Genomic DNA, 27,437 nt, shown 5'->3' on the forward strand with positions numbered 1-27,437 from the left:
ACCATTGCAACAAAAAGAATAAAATATCTAGGAATAAACCTACCTAAGGAGACAAAAGACCTGTATGCAGAAAATTATAAGACACTGATGAAAGAAATTAAAGATGATACAAATAGATGGAGAGATATAGCATGTTCCTGGATTGGAAGAATCAACATTGTGAAAATGACTCTACTACCCAAAGCAATCTACAGATTCAATGCAATCCCTATCAAACTACCACTGGCATTTTTCACAGAACTAGAACAAAAAATTTCACAATTTGTATGGAAACACAAAAGACCCCGAATAGCCAAAGCAATCTTGAGAACGAAAAATGGAACTGGGGAAATCAGGCTCCCTGACTTCAGACTATATTACAAAGCTACAGTAATCAAGACAGTTTGGTACTGGCACAAAAACAGAAATATAGATCAATGGAACAAGATAGAAAGCCCAGAGATAAACCCAGGCACATATGGTCACCTTATCTTTGATAAAGGAGGCAAGCATATACAGTGGAGAAAAGACAGCCTCTTCAATAAGTGGTGCTGGGAAAATTGGACAGATACATGTAAAAATATGAAATTAGAACACTCCCTGACACCATGCACAAAAATAAACTCAAAATGGATTAAAGACCTAAATGTAAGGCCAGACACTATCAAACTCTTAGAGGAAAACATAGGCAGAACACTCTATGACATACATCACAGCAAGATTCTTTTTGACCCAGCTCCCAGAGAAATGGAAATAAGAACACAAATAAACAAATGGGACCTAATGAAACTTAAAAGCTTTTGCACAGCAAAGGAAACCATAAACAAGACCAAAAGACAACCCTCAGAATGGGAGAAAATATTTGCAAATGAAGCAACTGACAAAGGATTAACCTCCAAGATTTACAAGCAGCTCATGCAGCTCAATAACAAAAAAACCAACAACCCAAACCAAAAATGGGCAGAAGACCTAAATAGACATTTCTCCAAAGAAGATATACAGATGGCCTAAAGACACATGAAAGAATGCTCAACATCATTAATCATTAGAGAAATGCAAATCAAAACTACAATGAGATATCATCTCACACCGGTCAGAATGGCCATCATCAAAAAATCTAGAAACAATAAATGCTGGAGAGGGTGTGGAGGAAAGGGAATACTCTTGCACTGTTGGTGGGAATGTAAATTGATACAGCCACTATGGAGAACAGTATGGAGGTTCCTTAAAAAACTACAAATAGAACTACCATACGACCCAGCAATCCCACTACTGGGCATATACCCTGAGAAAACCATAGTTCAAAAAGAGTCATGTACCAAAATGTTCATTGCAGCTCTATTTACAATAGCCAGGACATGGAAGCAACCTAAATGTCCATCGACAGATGAATGGATAAAGAAGATGTGGCACATATATACAATGGAATATTACTCAGCCATAAAAAGAAATGAAATGGAGGTATTTGTAATGAGGTGTATGGAGTTAGAGTCAGTCATACAGAGTGAAGTAAGTCAGAAAGAGAAAAACAAATACAGTATGCTAACACATATATAAGGAATCTAAGGAAAAAAAAAAAAAAAAAAAAAGCCATGAAGAACCTAGTGGCAAGACGGGAATAAAGACACAGACCTACTAGAGAATGGACTTGAGGATATGGGGAGGGGGTGGGGTGAGATGTGACAGGGTAAGAGAGTGTCATGGACATATATACACTACCAAATGTAAAATAGATAACTAGTGGGAAGCAGCCGCATAGCACAGGGAGATCAGCTTGGTGCTTTGTGACCACCTAGAGGGGTGGGATGGGGAGGGTGGGAGGGAGGGAGTTGCAAGAGGGAAGAGATATGGGAACATATTGTATGTGTATAACTGATTCACTTTGTTATAAAGCAGAAGCTAACACACCATTGTAAGGCAATTATATGTCAATAAAGATGTAAAAAAAAAAATTGAGTACTGGATTTGTAATATTTTCTACACTTATAATTTTTAGAGAAAAGTAATGGCTTTCAACATTATAACAAAGCTTCATTTCTTTAATTAGGATATATTTCAACCGCAGAGAAAAAGAGAACATAACAAACACCTGTGTATCAATTATTGCGGTACCATATTCACTTCAGATTTAAAAAATTATTATTTAAAAATTCAGTCATTACAGGGACTTCCCTGGTGGCACAGTGGTTAAGAACTTGCCTGCCAATGCAGGGGACACGAGTTCGAGCCCTGGTCTTGGAATATCCCATATGCTGAGGATCAGCTAAGCCTGTGCGCCACAACTACTGAGCCTGCACCCTAGAGCTTGCAAGCCACAACTACTGAGCCCACGTGCCACAGCTACTGAAGCTGGCGAGCCTAGAGCCCGTGCTCCGCAGCAAGAGAAGCCACCACAATGAGAGAAGCCTGCGCACCGCAACAAAGAGTAGCCCCCACTTGCTGCAACTAGAGAAAGGCTGCGCACAGCAACGAAGACCCAATGCAGCCAAAAATAAATAAAATTAAATTAAAAATTCAGTCATTACAGACAGTTCGTTCATTACAGTTGAAGTTCTTTGTACATTTCTTCAATCCCAGTCCCCATTTTACATACCCAGAGATAATAACCAGTGCACTGAATTAGATGTTTATCATTCTTATGCACATTTGAAACTTTGGAAACCACATATGTATACATCTATAAATAATATATTGTTTTGCACATTTTACAATTTTATAATCATGGTATCATAAAATACATATCCATCTGTAATTTGTTTTTGAAACTTATCCACTTTAATACATGATACTGGGGATCATTCATTTTAAATAATATATTTTATCTCATCATTTTAATCCATTCTCCTACTGATAAACGTTTAGATTGTTTCTACAGAGATTTTTTTTATACGTCACACCGTTTGTTTGTTGTACTATCTGGGTGCATATGAATAAAGCTCTGCGTCAGAACATAAAAAAAAAAAAAATTCTTATTATTACTAGACACATTTAGTTCTCAAGCTAGTTCCTTGAAAATCATTTAATTTAAACTTCAGATTAATATTTTTCTTCTTTGTTTTATAAAATCCTACCTACTTTTAAAGGTAGGAACTGTCTTTTCCATTGAATCCTCTCACTTCTCAAGCCTATATTAATTTCTCTCTTTTTCAAACTCTTAGAATGCTGCATATTCTACACTGTGAAGAATGTATTCAAGCATAGTCTTCCTCATTATTTTTAAATAAACCCCTCTCCAGAGAAGTACTTCAGGAATAATCTCCTTTTTCACCCAAGGAACATCCTGGACAAAACCTGTGAAAAATATACATTTCTTCATCAGTTTCTGGCTGACTCTTCAAAATGTGACTTTAGAATTAGAATTCAAAACAGAAAATACTCCTTTCCTTTAGCAAATATGTATCAAATGATGGCAAAGACATCTCAGTAATACTATGCCAGTCCCTATATTAAAAGAAAAAAAAAAGATAAATTTCACATCTTGCCCTGTGATCAAGTTATTATTTGGCTTCTAGTAATGAGTCTCCAACTAAAAGTAGCCTCTATTCTAAATGTCCACATACATATTTATTGTTTGATAATAACCCTCACTTTTTTTTCTTTCTCTTCTGAAGAAAGAATGGAAAATGCAGTTAGGTTTTCTGAGCAGACTTTAAAACTCTTCATTAGACCCTTGTGTGTGTTGCATTTCCTTGCTCAGCGTCCACCCCTCATTTGTGAGAACAATGACGTCTTATGGGGAACAACACCTCTCCCACCCTGATACCACTTTCAGAAGTGAGAATTATTTCTGATGCCCCTGGCCACAGTGATTGATTTCTAAATTGACACATGATTCATTTTGAATAATTAGAGAAAATACCAGGACTTTTTTTGGTAATATCAGGAAGGAGGCACTCTCTTTTCTCTGAGGTTACCAAATGTACAGGATACAAGCTCATCATCATCTTGCCAAAACATTGGAAGGAACTGCATAGAAATGAAGTCAACATGGAAGAAAGAAAATTGAGATACCAAGATGGAGAGACACTGTGTCCTACAAATACATAATCCCCTGGATCTAGCTGTGCTTGAAAACCATCCAAAGGCTTTGCCATTATGTGAGCTAATATTGAGCATTTTCTCCTTTAAGATATGTTGGATTTGGTTTCTAAAACTTGAAACTAAAATTGTCCTGAATCATGGATATTATAGAAATATGAAGTACTGAAACATTTTATTTAAAAGAGTTTACCATGGTATTGTTGCAGTTAAATATAACTAAAATTAAAATAAACATCAACCTTCAAACCCTGGGTTGAAATACAGAAGAATGGATATTTAGGCTGTACCTCTTCTCCAAACAAAGGGTGACATTGGAAGAATAATTTGAATTATGTTAAGAAAAACATGTCATTTAAAAAGTCCTGCCTGTGCTTTGTGAGGCTCAGGGGCAAAGAACATGATTAGACGGCCTTTTGTTTGGGAAAATACTCTAAAGAGTTGATGCTATACAAGGGTAACAGAAGACTTAAATTAGGGGCAGAGCTAAACTTCTAATCAAAGTAAATAGCAGGAATTTGGTTTAGGAATCAAGCAAATAGGAAGCAGGGGGAAAGGGTCTGAAGTGAGGACTTAGAAGATTAAGACAAATGTAACCTACAGGATGTTTCCTATGACTGGAAAGAATTAATGGATTTTTAGGACAGGAAGATCCAATGTTCAATTTTAAGGAATTTCTTGTTCTTTTATATAATCCACTGCATTAATCTGAAATTGCTGTAAAAGGCTATTAAATGTAAGAAGATTGTGTGACAAGTTCTTTGGGGGAGATGAACTGTTGGGGTGTTGACCATAGTGGGCAGATCCAGCTGGTGAAAAGAGATAGCAGCCAGAGGACCTAAAAGCTTGTACTGAGCCAGTGACATGGAAGCAGGCTATAGGGCACACTGACTCACAAGGCTGAAAGCTTCCTGCTCCTTCAGAAATCCTCAGAGACATTTTCCAGAATAATTCTGAAAAGCTGGAGGACTTGGTGGGGATTGGGGGAGAGGCATCAGTTTCACTAAGACTTAAGTTTCTCTGCTTTCTTAATCAAGGTAATCCCTGAAAGGTGGCAGGATATGCCATCCCAAAATACACTTACATATTGATTACAGGCATACCTCAGAGATACTGCAGGTTCAGTTGCTGACCACAGCAATAGAGCAAATATCACAATAAAACAAGTCACACAAATTTTTTTGGTTTCCCAGTGCATATAAAAGTTTTGTTTACACTATACTGTAGTCTATTAAGTTGAAATAGTATTATGTCTAAAACAACAATGTACATACCTTAATTAAAAAAATAGTGCTCTTGGGAAAATGGGGCTGATAGGCTTCTACATGTGCAATAAAGTAAAGCACAATGCAATGAGATATGCCTATATTTGGAGCTGAAAACATTTGAGAAGAAGCAGGTATAAAAAAAGCTCTCTGCCCTTCCCCTATTTACCTAAAAACAGGACATAAATTTGTAAAGATGTCCTCTCTTCCCTCTCTATCAGTAAGGACAAAGTTAGTTATTGGACAACTGTGAACTCTAAGCCCTGAGATGGCACTAGTGGAATCTACATAACAAACTTTGTTAAAAGAACTTCTTCCATTAGTTTCCTCATATATTTGAGATAGGAAGGAAGTGGGCCAGGCACAACTGTTAAACGAATGTGGAGGGGGGCACAGCAGTTGAGAAAAACAGGATACAACAAAAGCTGGCTGGAACCAGCTAAAACCAAGTTGGCATCAAGCATGGTCCGAGCATGGTCCGGTCATTGACCTTTAACTCATTATATCTTCATTAGAATACTAAAAATACACTCCCCCTCGCACCATGACAGTTCCACAGCTGACCATAAAAGGCCAAAAGTGTACAGTGGTCCAACTCCTAGAAATCCCCACCCCTCAACAATAATATTCCTCCCACTCGTTACCGTATGAAATTACCCAGCCCATAAACAATAACAACCCTGCACTCCAGGGCCGCTCTTGCCTTCTAAGATGGACCACATTCTGTCTATGGCGTGTGTATCTCCCTGAGTAAACCTGCTTTCACTCTCCTTGGACTCATTCTTGAATTCTTTCCTGCGTGAAGCCAAGGACCCTCAATTTGCAGCCTGTCCCAGGGACTCGGGCATGTCCCAGGAGGCGATGTTTCCTTCTCTTGCATCATCTTTACCTTCCTGCAGTCTTCCACACCTAAAATCTCAAAGTCCTTTTCCATTGTCTTATCAGTTCTCCACAAATTTATTGTTCTTTGCTAAGATGACATATAAGCTCAAGTTCTAACCACTCCTTTGAGTTCCTCACCACTGAATTCTCCCGTGTGTATGTGCCATGCATGTGTTAATAAACTTCTCTTTATTTTTCTCTTGCTAATCTATCTTTTGTTCATCCAATTTATGTCACAAATCAGAGAAAAAGACTTTTTCCTCCCAAACACCCCCAAAACAGGACTGAGACAAGCATTCATAGACAAGTGTTTTATTTGAGAGTGATCCACGGAAACCATGGCAAGGTGAGGGGAAGAGTGAGGCAGGAAGAGAGGGAGACCAATAAAGGGTGTGTTCATGGGCAGGTTACCATGGGGACAACTGGGGCTCAGTCCCCCTGAGGATCCTCCAAGAGACACTCAGGAGAACTCAGTCCTTGCAAAGTTCAGGGGACCTCATCCCTTGTTAGTTGAGGGGTGGCTCTCTGGGACATTAGCATCCTGGCACTTCTTGTTTCCACTTGTGGGTCAGGCATCCTCCCAGAACCAGAGGCAGCATTCAGGCAGACAGAGATGCAAGTATTTAAAGGAAAACAAAAACACTGGCACATGTGGGAATTGTTTATGATCTGAAGGAGCTCCAGAGGGCAAGGAACATGGGGTAGAAGGCAATTAACAATATCTTTTCTATCCAGTAGTATTTGAAAGTCAGCAGAGAAAATGTTTTTCATCATATATTTGTACTTGTAGAAATACTTAGTGGTTAGAGGAGGAAATAACCAAAGGCTATGTGTAAAAATTCAGAAGAAAACTTCTATATCACTCTCTATATAAATTCTATATCTATATCTATACTCTTTTAGAAGGTAATGACAATAGACTTGGGGATTCTTCACAACAGTCTGCCTCTATAGACCTTCTCTTCATTTTTCTTTCATTTAAAAAATGTCATGAAATATTAATTTAGTTAACTAAGAATTAAGAAATGTTTTAATTATACAGAAAATACAAAAACAAGTATAATGAATATCCATTTTACTGTCACTCAGATTTACCATTCTGTCATGTCTGCAAAGACACCTGATCAGGACCTGTGGAGTGTTACATTACTGCATAGAGTAACAGTATGTGGAGAATCTGAAACTCCTGTGTGTTGCTGGTAAGAGAGTAAATTTGTACTTTTTAGAGGAAACTTTGGCAAAAGATCTAGTGAAGTGGAAGATGCCTATGAAACTACTACCCAGAAAATTCATTTCCAGGTGTGTGTCTTAGAGAAACACTTGCAAATGGCTTTAAGGAAACATTTGTAAGCACTGTTTGTAACAACAATAGAGTACAAAATAATACAGTTGTCTCTTCATCGGTTAATAGATAATAAATTATTTTATTCATATAGAGGAATTTAAATAACACTTAAAATGCTTGCTGTAGCCTGTGGTGTTGTTCTCAAATGCTGTCCTTCCCTGTAAGAGGATTTTACTCCCTTATCTGGCAGCAGATGCTAATATCTGCTTTAGGCCTATTATTTTGAGGTGCCCTTTCCTATGGGGAGATTAAAACTCCCATCCCACCAAGGTCAGGTGAGGCAATATGACTTGCTGAGAACAATGAAATGTAGGCAGGAATGATGACGCCACTTCCAAGCAGGGGTGAAGAGCCATTGTGTGTCTGTTACCCATTCCCTGGTCCATGAGCACAACAATGCCCCAGATAGAAGTGGATCATTCTATCTAGGTCCAAAATAATGAGAAATGAAAGACCCAGAGCTCATATGGCCTGTGAGTGAGACTTAAACTTGTTAATTTGGGAGCACTGAGATCCTCAGGTTGTTTGCAGCATAATTCCAGAAATTATGGTTTCCCACCTAGATGGCTGGATACTTGGGGTTCTATGCAGATAGTGATAAGGAGGAAAAGGATGCGCTGTAAATTTTATCAGAGGCAAATTGGAGATATCAATTTATATAGTAATATTGGTCATCTCCAGATGTTGCAAAATTAAATATCCTTGATTAATAAACATGGGAAAATAGTTCCTTCTAGTCAATAAATGTAGGTGACCTGTAGAAGGTGTTTTATATGGTATGGCCTTTGGAATTAGATCTGGGTGTAGATACTGGGCCTGCCATTCAAGGCTCTGTATCCTTTGGTTTAACCTTACTGACCCTGAAGTGGCCCTTATATAGAGGAAGCTCTTAGTGTTTTGTAGCTATTATTAAATAAAAGATTTCAAGCTGTCAAGTCCTTGGTGTGGGTGCTCAATTAGTGAGCTTTAAAAAATAAAAATAAGATGTATCGCTGATTCACTTTCTTATACAGCAGAAACTAACAATTGTAAAGCAATTATACTCCAATAAAGATGTTAAAAAAAAAAAAGAAAAGAAGAAAAAAAAATCCACTTTGAAAAAAGGAAAAAAAGAAAAAGAAGTATGTTGTTCAATTTGTATAATACTAAGAACCACAGATATATATGATGTTAAACCAGGCTCTGGACCTATGAGTGTGTATCACTCCATAGGTACATTTTTCATTTTTAATTGTACATACAGTAAAGGATATATTTGAGTTTGATGATTTCTTTTTTTTAACAAACAGAACCAGTATCTGCAGCAAAAAACAAAACATTACCAGCCCCTAGAACTCCTCTTTGTGCCTCCATCTGACACTATGCTTGACCAAAGTTCAATCATTATCCTGACTCCTAGCAGCTTAAATTAGTTCTGTTAGTTTTTGTATTTTATATGAATGGAAAAATACAACACACACTCTTTCAGACAATGTCATGTTTGTGAGATTCACTCATATTGCTGTGCATAGTAGTAGATCATTTATTCTCAATATAGTGTAATATTTCATTGCTTGAATGCTCATAATTTATTTATCCATTACATGGTTGTTGAATTTGGGTATTGTTCAGGTTTGGGCTATTATGAAGAGCAGTTATTCTAATACATGTCTTTTACTAAGCATGTATACATGTTTCTGTGGTGTGTACTCTTAGGAGTGCTATTGCTACTTCCACCATTGGGCATGCAGATGTTCAGTGTTAGTAACAGCCAGACAGTTTTCAAATGTAACTGTGCCAATTTGTACTTCTAGCAGCTGTATATGAAAGTTCTGATTCCTCTACATTCTAGCCAAAACTTGGAGTTTTTTATTTTCTATTTTTATTTTAGCTATTGTGGTGGATTTGTAGTGGCATCTCATTGTGGTTTTAATTTTATTTTCTGATGACTAATGAAGTTTAAGTATTTAGTTTTTCTCAATTGGGATGTATTTTAGATTTATCAGGTACTTCTGAGCAATAAAAAGTTAGTAAATATGGAAAACTATCTTAAAAATAAACTCTTGAGAATATTATTCATTTTTGCCAGGTGAAATGCAAAGATTAAAGAAAATTTGAAATGTTTGACATGGTCACCTAATCTTGGTGTTGTTTTCCAAAGACAATCAAACATAAAAACAACCACAGCAGAACTGTTAAATACCAGGCACTACTCAGGGAGTTACAGGTAAAATAATTGAGTAACACAAAACTTTTGGTGTCTGGCAACTCAGCGTATAGTTGAGAGGTAATCAAGTGTTGAAAAACAAAGTTCAACAGAGTAAATTTTTAAAATCTTATTGGCTTTTTTCAGTGATTCATGAATCAGGCCTCATCCAACCCAGCAGAAACAAAGGAGTTTCAGGAGCTGTAGAAAATGAAAGACCTTATAGGCAGAAAGGAGTGGGAAAAAGGAAGTAGTAAAAAAGTGGATCCAAACTGTGGATTGGTCCTGGCAAGGTCAATTTCCTTTAGGGGATGGTAGGGGTCTTTCAGGCAGACCACCTCACTAGTGCTGATCAGATGATTCCTGATTGACTGGTTTGAGACTGTATTTCTGGGAGAATGGAAACTGAAATTAAATCTTGGTTTAGTGACATGGGGCTTAGCATAAGTGACTCCATTTTGAGCCTGTTGTCTTGGTTTTTAACACAAGTAAAATTCAGTTACCAAGTGTCTTAGTCAGTTGGGGCTGCTATAACAAATTAACATAGAATGGGTGGTTAAACAACAAACATTTATTTCCTATAGTTCTGGAGGCTGGGAAGTTCAAGATCAAGGTGCTGGCAAATCCAGTCTGGTGAGAGCCCCCTTCTGGATTTGCAGATGGCTGTCTTCTCTTTGTATCCTTTCACAGCAGAGAATGGAGAGAGAGGAAGCACAATCTCTAATGTCTCTTCTTATAAGGGCACAAATCCCATCGTGAGGGCTTCATGCTCATGACATAATTACCTCCCAGAGACACCATCTCCAAATATCATCATATTAGAGATTGGATTTCAGCCTATGAATTTGGAGGGGGGCACAAACATTCAGTCCATAGCACCAAGCAAGGGTAAATGCTAAAATAGAAATATTTACAGAGTTCTCTAAAAGCACACAGAAGGAAGCCTTTAATTCTATGAGGCACAAATATAGAGTATGTATGTGCATGGGCAGAGGAGCTGGCATGGCACCAAGGAAGTGATAAAAAGTCATGCTGAAACTGAAACAAGAGTAGAATTTACTAGGCAGAAAGTTGGAGAGAAACTTTTTCCAAGAAGACCAAACAGCACATACAACAAGAGCAGGCAAGGAAACAGAGAAATTTCTCCTGGGAAGGAGTAATCAGTTTGACTTCATAGGGTGTCCATGTGGGAATGGTGGGAAATTAAGCTATGGAAATAGGCAGCGTCAAACACATGAAAACCCACCATGCCTGTCAGGAGGATTTTGAAGTTCTATAGCAGATACACAGGACCACACAAGAAGTTTATACAGTGGCCTTTGCATTAAGAAAATCTATTATTCAAAACCCACAGCTGTATTATCAGGCTGTTGTTTACATCACAAAAAAGAAAACAATCCTTTTAAAATAGATCTGTCACAGGTTCCATTAAAAAGTAAACCTCTTAATGCCCTGAAGGTGAGAATTTTTCATGTAAGTTATCAGGATGATATCATTGCTTTTGGAATATGTGTCCACAGTTGGAATTCTGTTTTACTTTTCCTTCATAAATCATACCAGAATGCAATTTCTATAGTATCCAGATTTGTTTTCTGAAAAGTAGATTAAGAATTTAGATACCTGCAAACTGATGGAAGTACTGAATCCTTCTATACCTAAACAATTTCCCCAGTTTTTGCATAGTTGTTTTACCTATCCTCACTTCATTAATATCATTTTAACAATCTTATATTCATGGAATTTTTCCAAAGTATCTAAATTAATTCTACAAAGAAGCAGTATCTCTCCCTTCATTTATTTCTCAGATTAGGTAATATTTAATTCAATCACAGAGTTGCAGTAACAAGTGCAACTGGTATTAATTGGGTTTGGGAACAAAACTTACAGGTTTTTTGTAAGACAGAGTCCAACTGGTGGGACCCAGTTAATAGTGGGAAATGATAGAACATTTATCCAATAAATTGATGAGTCAATCCAACAAGAAACTCACTTAAGAAAACTTTAACTATGTTACCTTTTCTTGGTTTATCTACTATACACTTTAGCTGTAGTCTCTCCCCAATAAAGGATCATAGTCTCATTTACACTGTAAGTCATAGCCTCTCTCTTTCAACTTCTGATAGTTATTTTTGCTTGCTCTTTTAAAATTGTTGGTAGGTTATCCTGGAACCTCTATCTAGGCATTACTGTACCTGAATAAAAAACAGATGAGAAGCTTTACCTTTATGGCCAATTAATATTTCCAAGTCTTAACGTAATTTCAATCTTTTGACAATATTCCTTTCCATAATTGATATATTTGAAGTAAATCTTTGCCATTATGTAAAAAGTGACCTGATTTGCTTTAATTTTCATTTTCTACTTTTCTTCTCAAAGTGCTTCTCAAAGTGCTACTATTTGTGAAAGACAAACTACATTTCTTCTTAAAGTTATTCATCATGTATCACAGAATAATTAAAACTAATATACTTTTCCTTTTCACTCAACTAATATTTATTAACACTTACAGTGGAATATGCAGAAATTATTAAGATAAAGTGAGCCTTTTAATATTAAAGTCAGAGCCAATTTGGATACAATGCAGCAATGCCATAAGTACAAAGAAAATTCAAGTTGTGTGGAGTCAGAAGAGAATGCAATGAATTTTTTTCTGAGCAATAAAGTTAAGAAAGCGAGACTCCACAGAAGAATTGATTATTATATCGTTTGTCAAATGAGCTAAGGAGAATGGAGGTAGGTTCTTCAAGGCAGGAAAAGCAGCAAGACCAAAATCTAGTTAACACGTGATTACATGGCAATTGTATTGAGCCCAGCATGGGGTGTTCTAAGGGAGCTAGAAAACTCTAGCACTATGTTGGGGAATGTGGTTATAAAAAGGCATTATTTGCACATCTAATAAATTAATGCTTCCTTTTGTAGACAGAGAAATTCTTAAAGATTTTAAACAAGTGAATTGCATAGTAAAAAAAACTGACAAAGGAATTACATCAAGGTCCAGAAAAGTGAGACATAAGACATTAGACAATGAAGAGAGCAGTTGTAAGGTAATTAGCAGCAATCTGGGCAATAAAAAATTGAATAAATTGAATAAGATGTCCAAGTCAAATACAATTCCAGAAGAAGCACATTGAACCTGGGACCATGTTCCTTTTAGCAAAAGGAAATTAACCAGAAGAAAAGGAACAGTGTGTTTAACTGTGGCTCCCACTGATTCATCTTGAAAGTTGTGTAATTCCTGGGTCCTGTTTCCTGGTCTGGAATCTCTTATCAATTAGCCATTGTCTCATCATCCCAATATTTTACTCAGCAAACTCAGAGGTGGTAAAATTATGCCCCTTAATTATTTGAGTAAATCACTTTACAATCACCTGGATTGTTTAAAATTAAATAATGAGATGATGAAATTAATCAGATCCTTATATTAAAATTTTTCTTGGTACATTTAGGGGTGACCTAGGTGTTTGTCATAAGGGGTTTGCAATTTTAAGAGAATACAGCATATTAGAGCACCTGGCAGATTAAATTTATGATTTCAACTTGAAATGAATAATTACTGTTAGGATTATGATTTCATTTAAAGATGTAATACAATGTAATTGTTTATAAACAATAATAGAATGCTCAAAAGAGCTTAATTTACCGAGTTGAATGCATAGATTTCAAAGAGCTGCTTCAGAACTTAGAGGGATTTTGCTTTAAGTAGGCAAGTTTGTCCTGACATGCATTAAGAAGTACTTAATTAAATTAAATACATTTAATTGAGGACTGATTGTAGTTTAAAATGTTTAAGGGCATTTAATTAAATGAGGCTAATCATTATGAATATTTACTATGGTAAACTTCAGTTAATTTAATATTTGTAAATTAACAAGTGCAGGGATTGAATTTTTCACAAAAAAACTTTATTGAATTAAAAAATAAGCTTTCTAAGTTGAACTTGACATTTTAAAAATAATGTGGCTTTTAAATCTGCAATGTTAATTAATGGAATATTATTTAGAACCAAAATAATTATGACACTATTTCCTTATAATAGGCTTCCATCAAACTTAAAATAACTCACATGATCATTTTTCAATGAAGATGCAGAGAGAGTAGAAGTCTCAGAACAGGGTTCAGGAGAGAAATATTTTATCTCATTCAATTTAATTTGAAAGAGTGGAGGCAACATAAACATGTTTGAAGGAAAAGGGAAAGACAAAGATGACTGAGAAAAGAATATTGTACACACACACAGCATGGAGCTTGTTTCTTTTTTTCCTGTATGATAAAAATATAAAATAAACATTTTGAACCAAAAGTCATTGTGTCAACTTTTGAGGAAGCATTGACCTATCTTTAAAAGGAGGTGACAACTTAAACTACAAGTGCAAATTCTGATTATTGTACTTTTAATAGTGATTGATTGCTATTTGGATGCTGAAATAGTTGTGATGCTCTGAGATGTTGAAGTACCACAGGTTGATCATTCTTAGAATCACTTCTTATATTCTTATATATTCTAGATATATAGAAGCACTCAGACAAATGGTTTACCATTTCTAGACCAAGAATATAACTTCTAATAAAAATAAAAGGGAATTTCTAATATCATCTTAATTGTTAATATCTCTTATACAGACTAAGCACAAGCCATAGCAAAATTTACTTTATTGATTTTTGTCTATATAAAGGTATATTTTCCCCCTACATGATATAGCTGCTAAAAATAAAAATGTTAAATTATGATGGACTACATAATCTAGTATCATCTCATCACATGGTGAGGTCATATGTAAAAGTATTTTTTTTTTCTTTTCTACACTCCCTCTTTATTAACCCTCTCCCCTCCTTAGTCAGATGAATCCACACTATCTCAAAGGAAATTAGGATTATTAAAAAATAGAACAAAGAGAAAGACTCAATTGTGTTTGACATCCAATCTGGGCTCCTAAGCTTCCAAATAGGCCCTGACAGGACTGAGTATGGAAGATACAGAGAAGGAGAAGCTGATGAACCTGCTCTTACCCTTTCCCTCAAACCCAGTCAATAAGTTACCTGGGCTGGTGAAAGGTCATGCATAGTACTGGTACTTTAGCATGGGCTAGAATTGCTTGGATGACTTGCTAAAACATAAATAGCTTGGGCCCTATCCCTAGGGTTTTTGAGGTAAATCTCAGGTAAGGCTCAAGAATTTGCATTTCTATGCAAATCAAAACTACAGTGAGGTACCATCTCACACCAGTCAGAATGGCCATCATTTAAAAGTTTACAAATAACAAATGCTGGAGAAGGTGTGGAGAAAAGGGAACGCTCCTGCAGTGTTGGTGGGAATGTAAATTGGTGCAGCCATTGTGGAAAGCAAAATGGAGGTTCCTCAAAAAACTAAAAATGGAGCTACCATACGATCCAGCAATTCCACTCGTAAGCATATATCAGGACAAAACTATAATTTAAAAAGATGCATGCACCCCTATATTCATAGCAACACTATTCACAATAGCCAAGTCATGGAAACAACCTAAATGTTCATAGACAGATGAATGGATAAAGAAGATGTGGTACATATATACAAAGGAATACTACTCAGCCATAAAAAGAACAAAATAATGTCATTTGCAACAACAAGAATGCAACTAGAGATGATCATACTAAGTGAAGTAAGTCAGAAACAGACAAATACCATATGATATTGCTTATATGTGGAATCTAAAATATGACACAAATGAAAATTTCTATGAAACAGAAACAGAATCACAGACATAGAGAATAGACTGGTGGTTGCTGAGGGGAAGGGAGTTGAGGGAGGGATGGAGTGGGAGGTTGGGGTTAGCAGATGTAAGGTTTTATATATAGAATGGATAAACAACAAGGTCCTACCGTATAGCACAGAGAACTATAATATATTCAATATCCTATGATAAACCATAATGGAAAAGAATATTAAAAAATATATATATGTATTTAACTGAATCACTTTTCTGTACAGCAGTAATTAACATAACATTGTAAATCAACTGTACTTCAGTTAAAAAAAAAGAATTTGCATTTCTAATTCCCAGCCAGATGCTAGTCCTGCTGGTCTGTGGAACCAGTGACCAAGGAGATGGGGGAATGACCCAAAGACAACAAGAGAGTTTGGTAAATCAACTTCTAGATGAAGTCTTTCTTCTGGCTAGCTCTGGAAAGCCAGAAATGCAGCCAATGCTTACAGATAATCCCACGGCCAATCAAATGAGAATTGACTTCATCCAGCCAGTGAAGACAGGTCCCTGGGGGTTAGGGTCAATCAAAAGTTGCCAGCTGCTACCCTATGATTCTTTTAGCAAAAGTACTTCACCCTGTTCTGAAATTTTGCTGAATCCCATGCAAGCAACCTCCTGAAGCCCACTGTTTATAAGAGCCCAGGTATTTGTAAGTACCTGAAAACAGAGGATGAGGCTCTTAGTGAAAAGAAGAGCTGAATCTGTACTTATGTGGAAAAGAAAGTCTTAGCACCACCCTTGGATGGGTCCAGATGTGGCAAATCCTCTCCCATTATACTCCAAGATTCCTTCAATGCGTTAGTTACTATGACTATATGTCTTACTTATAAATTCTCCTATTTTCATCTTTTCCTTATACATGTTCTTCCTTACAATTTCTCCTGGTGTTTTTATGAGAACCACTCCCCTCTAACATTAGCCAGAACCACCCAAATGTCCTGTGAGTAAAGGGTATTTAGCAGTGATTACTTCTAAAAACCATTACCATTGTTTCCCACAAACATATTTCTAAATTTCTCTGTATCCTACTGCATCTTCTTCTTCGATGATTGTGTTAGCACAGACAGAATACTCCTATACATTATTCAAGTCTAAGTTATCCAAAATAGTCTTTTGATTTTTATCCAAACATCTTCACCAGTCTCAATCTCCAGGGAAGAGACAATCAGCACACTGCTGCTCCACAGATGTGAAAGAACAAGTCGTGCCAGGGAAATCTCCATGCTGGTCCATATGGAGCTAAATGTAAACACAAAATCTATGTTTTATAACATCTCCTTCCAATCACATGACAGCTTAGGTCTGACTATAACATGTGGACATAAGGCATTGAACAAATCCTGATGGCCTATTTGGCAGTCGTCATCCTGGATAAAGACTGGGAGGGAAAACAGGCCATGAAGACACTGAATTCTATAAAAGCTAAGCCTACCCCTTAGCCAAGGCCCATGCCTTGCAATGCAACCTTCATTCAGAGAGAGAACCTGGTCCTGCAGGGAATCTGGAATATCTTGCTTTGTAAATGCATTCACGTCTCTGCACTGGGTAGGTTATCATCAGTATGACTGAGAGTTAAACCATGTTGGAGATGAGATAAATCCTAAGATCTATGGTCCTCAAACAGACTTTTGGGGCCACTGACTGACTGCTATCACTGTATTATCTGATCAGACCATACAACTAATGAGTCAAATAAATGAGGCAACATATAATTTTTGAAGTAGGTTTCTTTTATGAAAGTGTAAGAAATGTTGTGAGGAAAAAGAAAACCTTCTACATGGTAAAGGTCAACGATCTCCCTGTAAATACTTTTTGTCTGTATAGGGGTGTGCTTTATAGAAAAGGACTCTTCCAGCTAGTATTGCCACATAACAGACCACTCAATATAAAACTATAACCATATCATTATGCCCATGGATTCTGTGAGTCAGGAATTTGCACTGTGGTATTATGTTTCTGCTCTGTGATGTCTGGGACCTCAACTGGGAATCTTCAAATGCTGGGAGTGACTTTCTGGCTAGAGGCTTAATAATCAGAAGGCTTAGTTATTCTCTTGTCTGGTGGCTGAAAACTGTGGTGAGCTCTCTGCTGGGGTTATCAGCCTGTGCACTTACACTCTTCATGTGGCTGCTTGGGCTTTCTCAGAGCATGGCGGTTGTGTTCCAAGAACATTTGTCCAAAAAGCACCAGGCAGAAGTCATGTTGCTCCTCATGAACTAGCATTGGAAGTCATGTGGCTTCCCTTTGCCCTGTGTCACAAGCCACCCACGTTCAAGGAGAGAGAACACAGAATCCCACCTCTCAGTGGGAAGAGTGTCAAAGTCACACTGTAAGAGTGTGTGAAATGGAAACGTTTTTGGTTTTGTTTTTGTTTTTTCTGATCTTTGGAAAATATGATTTATTATGAGGATTATTTCACTTCTTTGAATCAGAATTTTTGCCATTTGTTTGATTTACTTCTCTTGTCTCCGAAGATTGTGACTTATGTCTTATTGTAGCAGACCACCTTCCACTCTGAAGATAGGACCCTTACTTCTTAAGGTTAAATTGCTTTGAAGGACACATTTAAGATTCCATGAAATACACATTGGTTGTTGGAGGATGGATCTTAATAGAGGAAGAGAAAAGCCTATTTTGAGTAGAAGCAAAGGAGAAGTTAACTCACTTTTATGGCTCAAAAATGGAAAACCTGCAGGGTTTTTCTGGACCTGTGACCCATCCACTTTATATTAGGCTAACTGGAAAAGCATAGTTAAGATGAAGAGGTCATGTTGGAAATTGCTTTGACTGACTGTGGCTAATGGTTGAGGGAAGAATATTTTTTGATCAAACAAGCTACAAAACTAGAAATGGGTCTACTCGTGTCCAAGTCATTATCTGGTACATCTGTATTTCTCATAGAAACTGGACAAATTGTCCATAAGAGGTTGCCTACTGCCTCTGGGTGAATCCATGGCTTTTCCCTGTTTGAAAAGCAGTCCTCAAAACTCCAAAGTTCTAAAGACTTTGAACCTGGGGTTCCTGGGTACAGGCTTTGGACTCATTTGCATCTCTTTGTCTCTCCCCCAACTCTACTGATGATTCTAAGGCTCCTCACCTTTCTGTGAACTTTATTAAAATGAATGTGCAGGAGTGAGCTGGGCCCCTTTCCTGAGTAGCCCTCTCCTCTTTCAGTAGCCTTGGAGATGGGACAATGGGCTAATTGAGGTAGTTACCTGCATTTGGGCCTTGCTCAAACATATCTCTCTGTTGTTTTTGGACTGTAGTCTAAGTAAACTGCCTCCAAATATTTTTTCAGAAAATTTTGCCAATATTGCAATTTTTCACCAAGGCTTTTGAGGAAAAAGAAACCCTCAGCAGATTGCTCATAAAAAAGCAAAACTAATGCACCAGACCTTTTATATATTATATTTTATGATATATTTATAACATGTTATATATATGATATTTATAAATATATATATCATATTGATAAATTTACTTTTTATTTTCTTCCATTGAGATACACCCTCTAACATCAAATGTGTATCTTGTGGAATCTTAATTTTGTGCTCCAAAGCAGTTTAACCTTAAGAAGTAAGGGTACTATCTTCACAGTGGGAAATATCATGCTACCATAAGGCAGTCCCAATCTTTATATGTCTATATATCTATACCTATATGCCATGAGGTGAGGTGAATAATACCCTGCTCTATGATGGGATTAAAGTCGTTTCAAGAAGAGGCTCTTCAATGAGGAAAACCAACTTTTTCCTTGCCCTGCAAAACAACTATTTCAGGAGAATATTGACATTAGACCTAATGTCTTTGTTTTTTTTTTGTTTTTTTGTTTTTTTCACCTTTAATGAACTGTGAACATTTGGATTGGGGTACTGAGGACATAAAGACTTCTACTGTCTAGAGCAGAGGTCATCAAACTTAGCTGCATCAGAATCACTCCAGAGCTAAATAAAGCGCATATTTTTTTCTGGTGACCCCACTTTCAGAACTACTGCTCTTTAGCTTTCCTACTCAAAGTGTGGTCTGTGTACCAGCTGTACTGGTAATCACCTGGGAATTTTTTGAAACACAAAATCTCAGGCTGCAACTTAGAAATAGAGAATAAAGATCTGCACTTTAACAAGATCCCTAGGTGATCGGTAGGCACACTTAAGATTGAGAAGCAGAAGCACTTTTCTAGAACAGTTTGTAGCCATTTCCTGAGGTTGCTATTTACAAGTATAATACATGCCCTTCATCATACTTAATGTTCAAGTAATTTCCAGACAATTTCAAACTGCACCCCTCTTAAAAAGGCAAATAAAGTATATCCTACAGCTAGGGATTTGGTAACTTTATTAGAAAGATAACTACTCTAATTTATAAAATTAATTGTTTTAATATTATAACAAATAACATAATATGTCCAACAATCATTTCCAATACCATGATCAAAACCTATAAGAGGTAGCACTGATTCATAAATTTTACTCAGAATAAGAATTTACAAACAATAAGTGATCAATAAATAAACCCCAGGAATGTCTGGACAAAAGAGTGTGAATTCTAGCTAGACCATATCATTCAAATCATATAAAAAATTAGCATCATTATCACCACTATGCTATTAGATGAAATGTCCAACAGAGTCTCATGGCTAACTTAGCTGGGTCTGCCAGAAACAAAATCAAGATTTAATTTACTAACATAATTTGGAATCTACAGTTAAAATCTAAGAACCTTTTAATTCAAAACTTCTTTGCCTAAATATATTGTTGTTTTTTAAAGAGAACTTCAGTGTAAATTCAATGTAGCTGACACTTTGACCAATGCATGTATTTATATGTGAGTTGACAGGGTAAAATGTATAATTCTAAAATTTTTACTTTAGGAGTTAAAAGGGAGAATTATTCCCTTGCATTGTTTACCATATTTAAAAAAAAATTTATTTAGAAGACTTCTGATTCCATATGACTTCTGAGCCCTCCTGTATAATATTCCTTCTTTCCCAAATGCCACAATATTATAGAAAAAAAAGCATAAATTAAAGGCCTGAGAAATAGAAACCCTGAAATATTTAAGATGTTGAAAAAAATTGTAATATGTAATGCAGTTAAAACTAGATTAAAAGCAAAATCTCATAGGACTAAAAAATCTACAATTCAATAATTTAAAAATTGAGTTTCCCAGAAAAAGCTTATAGAGGGGGTTAAAGAATAGACCTAAGATATAAGGGACTAGGAACAGAAGAGAAAGTGCTATGGGACAATTGGTCCACTGTCCCCATTTTGCCACTGAAGGTGTTTTTCTCTAAGAGAATAAAGATAATGGGTCCTCAAACTCAACTTTCTCTGTACTGATGTTTCTCAATTTTTATGTCCATGTGACTCATCTGAGAATCTTGTTGAAAGACAAATTCTGATTGACTAAGTATGGAATGATGCCAGAGATGCAGAATTTCTAACAATCTCCCAGGTAATGCCAATGTTTCTGGGCCCTGGACTGCTCTTTGAGTACAAAGGTCTATGTCAGCAATAACCAGCTGGAAAATTTAATGGAAAAAAATCGCATTCACAACAACAAAATCCCAGGGTATCTAGAATAAGCCTAAGAAAGATTTTACAAAATCAAAATAAATAAACATTTAAAACTCTCATTTAAACATTATAAAAGAAAATTTGAATAAATGGAGAGCAAAACTACACTGATGCATGGGACAAGGAAAAATGTTACTTTTGTCATTAAGGCCTTTTATACCTCAAACTCAATGGCTTAAATTACTTATTTGGGTTGAAAAATGTTCTGACTTAATATACACTATTAAAACAAAAAAAGAAATGGAAAATCCTTAGGTGAAAGTGTCATCAGGGAATATATAAGTAATAATTTATACCATAATTTTTAATTAGAATATAATGTTGATTATTTGACAGAATTGTGTCCTGCAAAACTCAACAATACTTACCAAAGATGTAGCTTTCTTGCTTTGTGTTTTTATTGAGATATAACTGACATACCACATTATATTAAGATTTAGCTTTCTTGATGCTAATTATTCTCAATCAATGGATATTTCAAGAACACAGACCTAGTGCTCTGTAGTATGGAGAAACATGTCAACTGTGGTTCTAAGGATACATATTTGTGAAAGGGCTCTCATTCCTCTACTTAGAAACCTGTCCACATATTGCATCTACAAGTCCAAAAAGCAGAACAGTTTTTAAACCTTTCAAACACTAATGCAGAATCCATGACTTATTAAGTTTATTCATGACTAAAGGCTTTCCACTGACAATCTTTTTGTTTCCATAGAAATGCCAGGAATATATCTTTCAAGCAGATTACCAGCTTCTGCTAATTATTTTATGGCATCTGGACGATAAAATAAAAATAAAGCACCTTGGGCTTAATGTCAACTGTCACACAAATGGTGTCTTCATGTTCCAATGACAATGACAGGCACAATTTGTGCCACCAGATAATACACAACTCTTGTCACAAAAGATATATGAATTCCTAATGGGAACCTGAGAACAAAGACATGAGGTATTGTGTAATAATAATATGTGGATGAGACACCTTAAGGACAAATCATTGAGCAAAATCATTATTAGGATATCTAAAGTTAGGTTATATTTTACATACCATCCATATGTATTGTTCCTTTCACTAAAACTTATTATGAGAGTGGTGCTAAGCACAAAGATATATGAACCACTTTTCTCCAATATTTGCATCATAATATATCCAAAGTAGCAGATCATCTATGTGGAAGTAGATACAACAGGAAAATTATTTTCTCTTTGGTTTGATGACCACATATCAAAATCCTAAAATGACTTTTTCATTTGTGGGTAATTAAGAAAAAGTTTATAGGGCAGCTGGTCTAGGTTGGAAAGTCACAAAATTAATGAGTATATTTGTAAAATGTGCACTTTGGGACAACATTTTGTGGTAATGAAGACTGGCCAAAATGTGGCCCCATGCAAACCTAAAAAACAATGGAGTTTAGAAATCTGCTCCCATAACTGTTCAGGACAAGGGATCGGAAAGAACAAAACCAAGGCCAGAGAACAACTTTTATTTTTCTAGGACTCCACAAGTAGCCTTGTTTTCATGTAAGTGAGCTATCTAAGCCCTAACATACATTTGCTTTTTCATTTACCTTTTACTTTCAAATTAGTTGACTGTCAGCTTTCCCCTTATTTTATCTCATTGTTATTAATCTGACTTGTAGGGGAAAAAAAAGATCTTCCAAAATATCATCTGCTAAGTACTCACACTTCCTGATTTCAAAACTTACTACAAAGCTACAGTAATGAAAATTGTGTGGTAGTGGCATAAAGATAGATATACAGATCAATAGAATAGAATTGAGAGCTCAGAAATAAGCCCTAATATTTATGGTCAAATGATTTTGACAAGGGTGTCAAAACAAATCAGAAAGAATAGTCTTTTCAACAAGTGGTTCGCCTGCATAACTCTATATACTGAAAACCATTGAATTGTACACTCTAAGTAGGTGAATTTTATATGTAATCATATGTCAATAGAGCTGTTTAATTTTTTTTTTTAAATCCATCTGCTACACACCCATTTTACCAAGAGAATGCTATATTTGGGGTCAGGTATCTTATATAAATTGTCAATTAATTTGGAAATAACATGGCAGAACTAGTTAGGGAACAATATAAAGGGAACTGAATAACAGATTTGAGTTGTGTATTTGACAAAACAGGCACACAACACACACTTTCATAAATGAAGCTTTGCTCATATATCACCTAAAAGGCTCACCATACCAGCTAGAAATCAGGCCAGAGAATTCAGTTACAAGAAAAATAGACAAGAAAACGTCAGTGGATTTGCAGCAGGATGCTCCTTACCTAAGGGAGAAAAAAATCAAAATAAAACCTTGAAATTGCATGTTATGCTGTTGTTGTGTCAGTGGTAATGTTTATAGATGATCAACAGCCATAGGCAAACTACAGCAGTAGTAATGAAAACTAATGGGTCTCCAAATTAAAAAATCAATTATCTCTAATGGATACTGGCATTTCTGAACAGAAATAATGCTTAGACTATGCGATTTCACCACCTGAGTTATAGATTATTTCCTTAGATTTCTGTTTGATACTTTCTGAATTACTAACTCAGAGAAAATAATTCTATCAACACTACTAACATTTACACCAGTTAATCCATGTTCATGCTTTAGTTATTCCCATGGGGAGGGGTGTTAGGAGAGGAAGTCATGAGTAGCTACAGAACCAGCCAACTCCTCAGAGGGCATTTCCAAGGTCACTTGTTCCCTAGGCACTTGAAATGAATTTTTGGGAAAATGAACAGTGAACAAACCACTTAGTCCATTGGAACATCATTAAGATTTACCTTCTTCTGTAAGTCAGATGCTCTAGGGAGCCACCACCACTTTCTTCTCACTTCATCAAACTATATAAAGGAAAACACAAGAGAGTTCTCTCAGAAACCCTAGGGCTAAAGCCCACTGGTTTCACCATGAATATGATTGCTGTAAACCTACTGACACATTGTCAGTCTTTAAGGAACATACTTAATTCCTTCTGGAGATTTTGCCCAACTTTATTATTCTAGGTCATTTACTAGAAATACTCTGGTTTTGTTCTTTGAACAAGTTGGCAAATCTCAGAAAACATCATGGGACTCAGGTTCACAAATTTGTTTAACACTTTGGTTACACAACTCTATGTCAAAGGGACATTGCTTCATCTTTGGGATTGTTCTTCTCTCTGTTGCCTCAGGGATTTAATCTGCTTGTAATACCCATCAAAGAACTTCAGTATTCTAAAATTGTTGGGGACAAAGGAACTTAGATTTGGAAAGAACAATTCACTTAGATTCAATTTAATTAAATAAATATTATTTTGTACTCCCTGTATGCCAGAAAAATCATCTAGGTTCTTGGGATCTACAAGTGATCAATTAGATATGACCCTTCATGAATTTTAAAATGCATATCAACTTAAATATTATCTTTTTCAAGATTTTCATTATTTAGACAGAAAATTGGAATTCAGAGAGATTAATGACTATCTTTTTTAATATTCTCTATCATCAAGTGCTTTTACTAGGTATCATTAGAAAATAATTGTCCCAAGTAGGAAAGCATAGCAGAAATCAAAACCAGCCAGTCAGAGATCAGATATTTTGCATGGTAAAACATGAAACCGGAATCTATTCCCAGCCCTACTACTAGCCATTTTGTTTAGCTATTATAGCTTCACTTTCTCTTCTAGAAAACTGGTATAATAAAGCTTGATCTCTCTATATTCTTTACAATATCCTTGAAGGAAAATTATCATGACCTATGGTTTAGCAAAGTTTTTGAACTCTTGGATCAAAGATGACATGTATTTTAAAGAAGAAATAATAGCTGTTATTTCACCATGTTTAGTGAGCACAGGATTGAATTATTCTCAATCTAAAATGATTTAGCATATAGGATATAGTTTACAATGTCCCTTTCTCTCCAAAGAGTAAAGAAGCAATTATTTGAATGTTATTGAAAGATTTTTCTGGAAGATAAAATTTAAAAATGTGTGCAAATGTTCAGTATTTTTACACTTAAGAATGACATAATTAATTCTTACAGTTTACTTTCTAAAAATATAAAGATGGGATTTTTGTTTAAATAAACAAAGGAAAATATGGTAGGGGAAAGAGGGAAAAGGCAGTACAAACCACATGTGTGGACAATCATAAACATTTAGATGTGACTTGACTGTACTAATGTCTGATAATAAAATTCTCTAGCCTCCATATACAAATGCAGGTATCTTTGTTGCCCTGACATACAGTCCATGTGGTTCTAAACCTAAGGTAACTAGGAAAGGTCTAATGATGTCTGGTTCCTCGACCAAGTGTTTCTGACTAAAGTGTCCTTAGATCCAGAAGGAAGACAGCCATGCACAATATTTTGTAAAATTATTGTTCTGTCAGTGGTTGATTTTTACTATGCCTGAAGTCATCAGTTAGGCTGTGGGCCTTGAGTGTGTCCTCTATTCTTCACTCATATTTGATGATAACAGAAGAGGAAGCAAGTGTCTGCCTTTCATTCTGGGCTAGATCAATTCTGTCCTCTGTCGAATGTCTTCATCATCCTCCATGGAGTGTGAAGGGCTATTCTTCCTTGTTATTAGTAGTAATACTTTTCTGCTTTTGGGTGGCATAGTAAACATCCTTTAATTTTTACTACAAACCAGTGAGGCAAGTAAGACAATAATTGACCCCACTCTTTATGGATGTGGGAATAAAATTCAGAGAGATTACTTGACAATTTTGAGGTCACTCCATCAGTTAGCAGTGATAAAACACACAACTTTCTGCACCTATTGTAATATTAGCTCCTCTCAACCAGTAGTTCTCAGTGTGTGGTTCCCAAACCAGCATCACATGGGAGCTTGCTAGATTTCCCACATAGATGCCTACATCCTAGTTCCATGAACCTGTGGATGTTACCACACACGGCTGAAGGGATTTTGCAGATGGGATTAAGATAAGGTTCTTGAGCTGGGAATATATCCTGTTATATCTGGGTTGTCCTAATGTAATCACAAGGGTCCAAACAAGAGGGAGGCAGAAAGGTCAAGTGCAAGGAAATATGACAAGAGCAGCAAAGGTCAGAGTACCCTCTAGAAGGTGGAAAAAGCAAGGAAATAGATTCTTCCCAGGATCCAGGGAGAAACAATATAGCCCTGTTAACCTATTTTGGACTTCTCATCTCCATAATGATAAGATAATGCATTTATGTTGCTGTAAGCCACTAAATTTGTGGTAATTTCTTATAGCAGCAGTAGGAAATTAATACATGTGAGGGTAGGACTCAGTATCCTATGCTTTTAAAAGCCTTAGAGGTAATTCTGATGCATGGTAAAGTTTGAGAACCAGTGTTTACACCATTTGGTAAAAAGTTTAATATGCCAATAAGGTTCATAATCCATTAGGAAGAATTTATCAATGGAATTAATACATAGAAAAAAATGTAAAGAGAATTCTACAGGGGCCCAAGGCCAGTGAGGAGAAACTGAGAGTCCATTTAGCAAACAGAGAAAATAGACACCAAACAGAGGCAGAATCCCTGTAGATGTGGAGGCAAAAATGTTATCCATGTCAATGCAATGGTGAGAGGCTTGAGAATGGACTGAGGGAGGGCGACTGTGTACTTAGTTGTGTGACCCTGCAGACTTACTCTGGGTCTTTGCTTCATCATTTGGAAAGCAAAAGAAACCAAACTCATGGCTTCTAAGATGTTCATCAGTCAAATCGCTACTTTTTCTTAACTTGGAGCCCATGAAAAGAGGTTTGGAAACATAGGTGAAAAAAAATCTTTATATTTACTAAATTCTAATTGAAGTATAACATTTCCTTCAATTATGAGTGTAAGTAATAAACCATAGTAGTAATGGCAGAAACTGTTGCTTAGTCATCAATAGAAACCACAGGTATTTTTCTATCACATTACAGTTGTTGCAGATGTCTGTTAATATCGTTTATATTCATCACTACTTTAAAGTCATAATAGTGATAAGATGCACTACTGAATCCTTATTATACAAAGTGGTGATACAGAAACATGTATTATTTTATCACAAATTTGTCTTTTTATATTTACATAACTATCTTTCAAAAACTTGTTTTTTAAAATTATATATGCGTATATACTATGTTTATACATATATATATATATATATATATATATATATATATATATATATATAAACATTTAGAATCCTATTCTGAGAAACATTTCATAGACTCCTTCATACTGTCCAATGGATTAATTGCAATAATTAATTAATTAATTTCAAGAAAACTGATGACAAACCCTTGATATCCTGTGTGACTCAATGTGATGTGATATAAATGACAGTATCCTTGGAGCACATTTATAAATAATGAAACAGAAAAAGAAACTAAAATCTTGTTTAACGTCACTTAAATCAGACTAGATATATAAGCCAGGGGCCTTGGGTCATTTTTCT

The 27,437-nt window shown here is 35.8% G+C and overlaps 1 long non-coding RNA gene across 1 annotated transcript in view; it reads left to right on the forward strand.

Annotated features, from left to right (window-relative positions):
* The first annotated feature begins 919 nt into the window (after positions 1 to 919).
* Positions 920 to 27,437, forward strand: part of LOC309644514 — a 293,403-nt gene continuing 266,885 nt past the window's right edge. The window contains exon 1 of the long non-coding RNA XR_014254471.1: positions 920 to 1,935. This is a non-coding gene — a long non-coding RNA (uncharacterized lncRNA). The remainder of the gene's footprint in view (positions 1,936 to 27,437) is intronic.

This window comes from Balaenoptera physalus (assembly GCF_965194825.1).
Source record: "Balaenoptera physalus genome assembly, chromosome: 16".
NCBI lineage: Eukaryota > Metazoa > Chordata > Mammalia > Artiodactyla > Balaenopteridae > Balaenoptera > Balaenoptera physalus.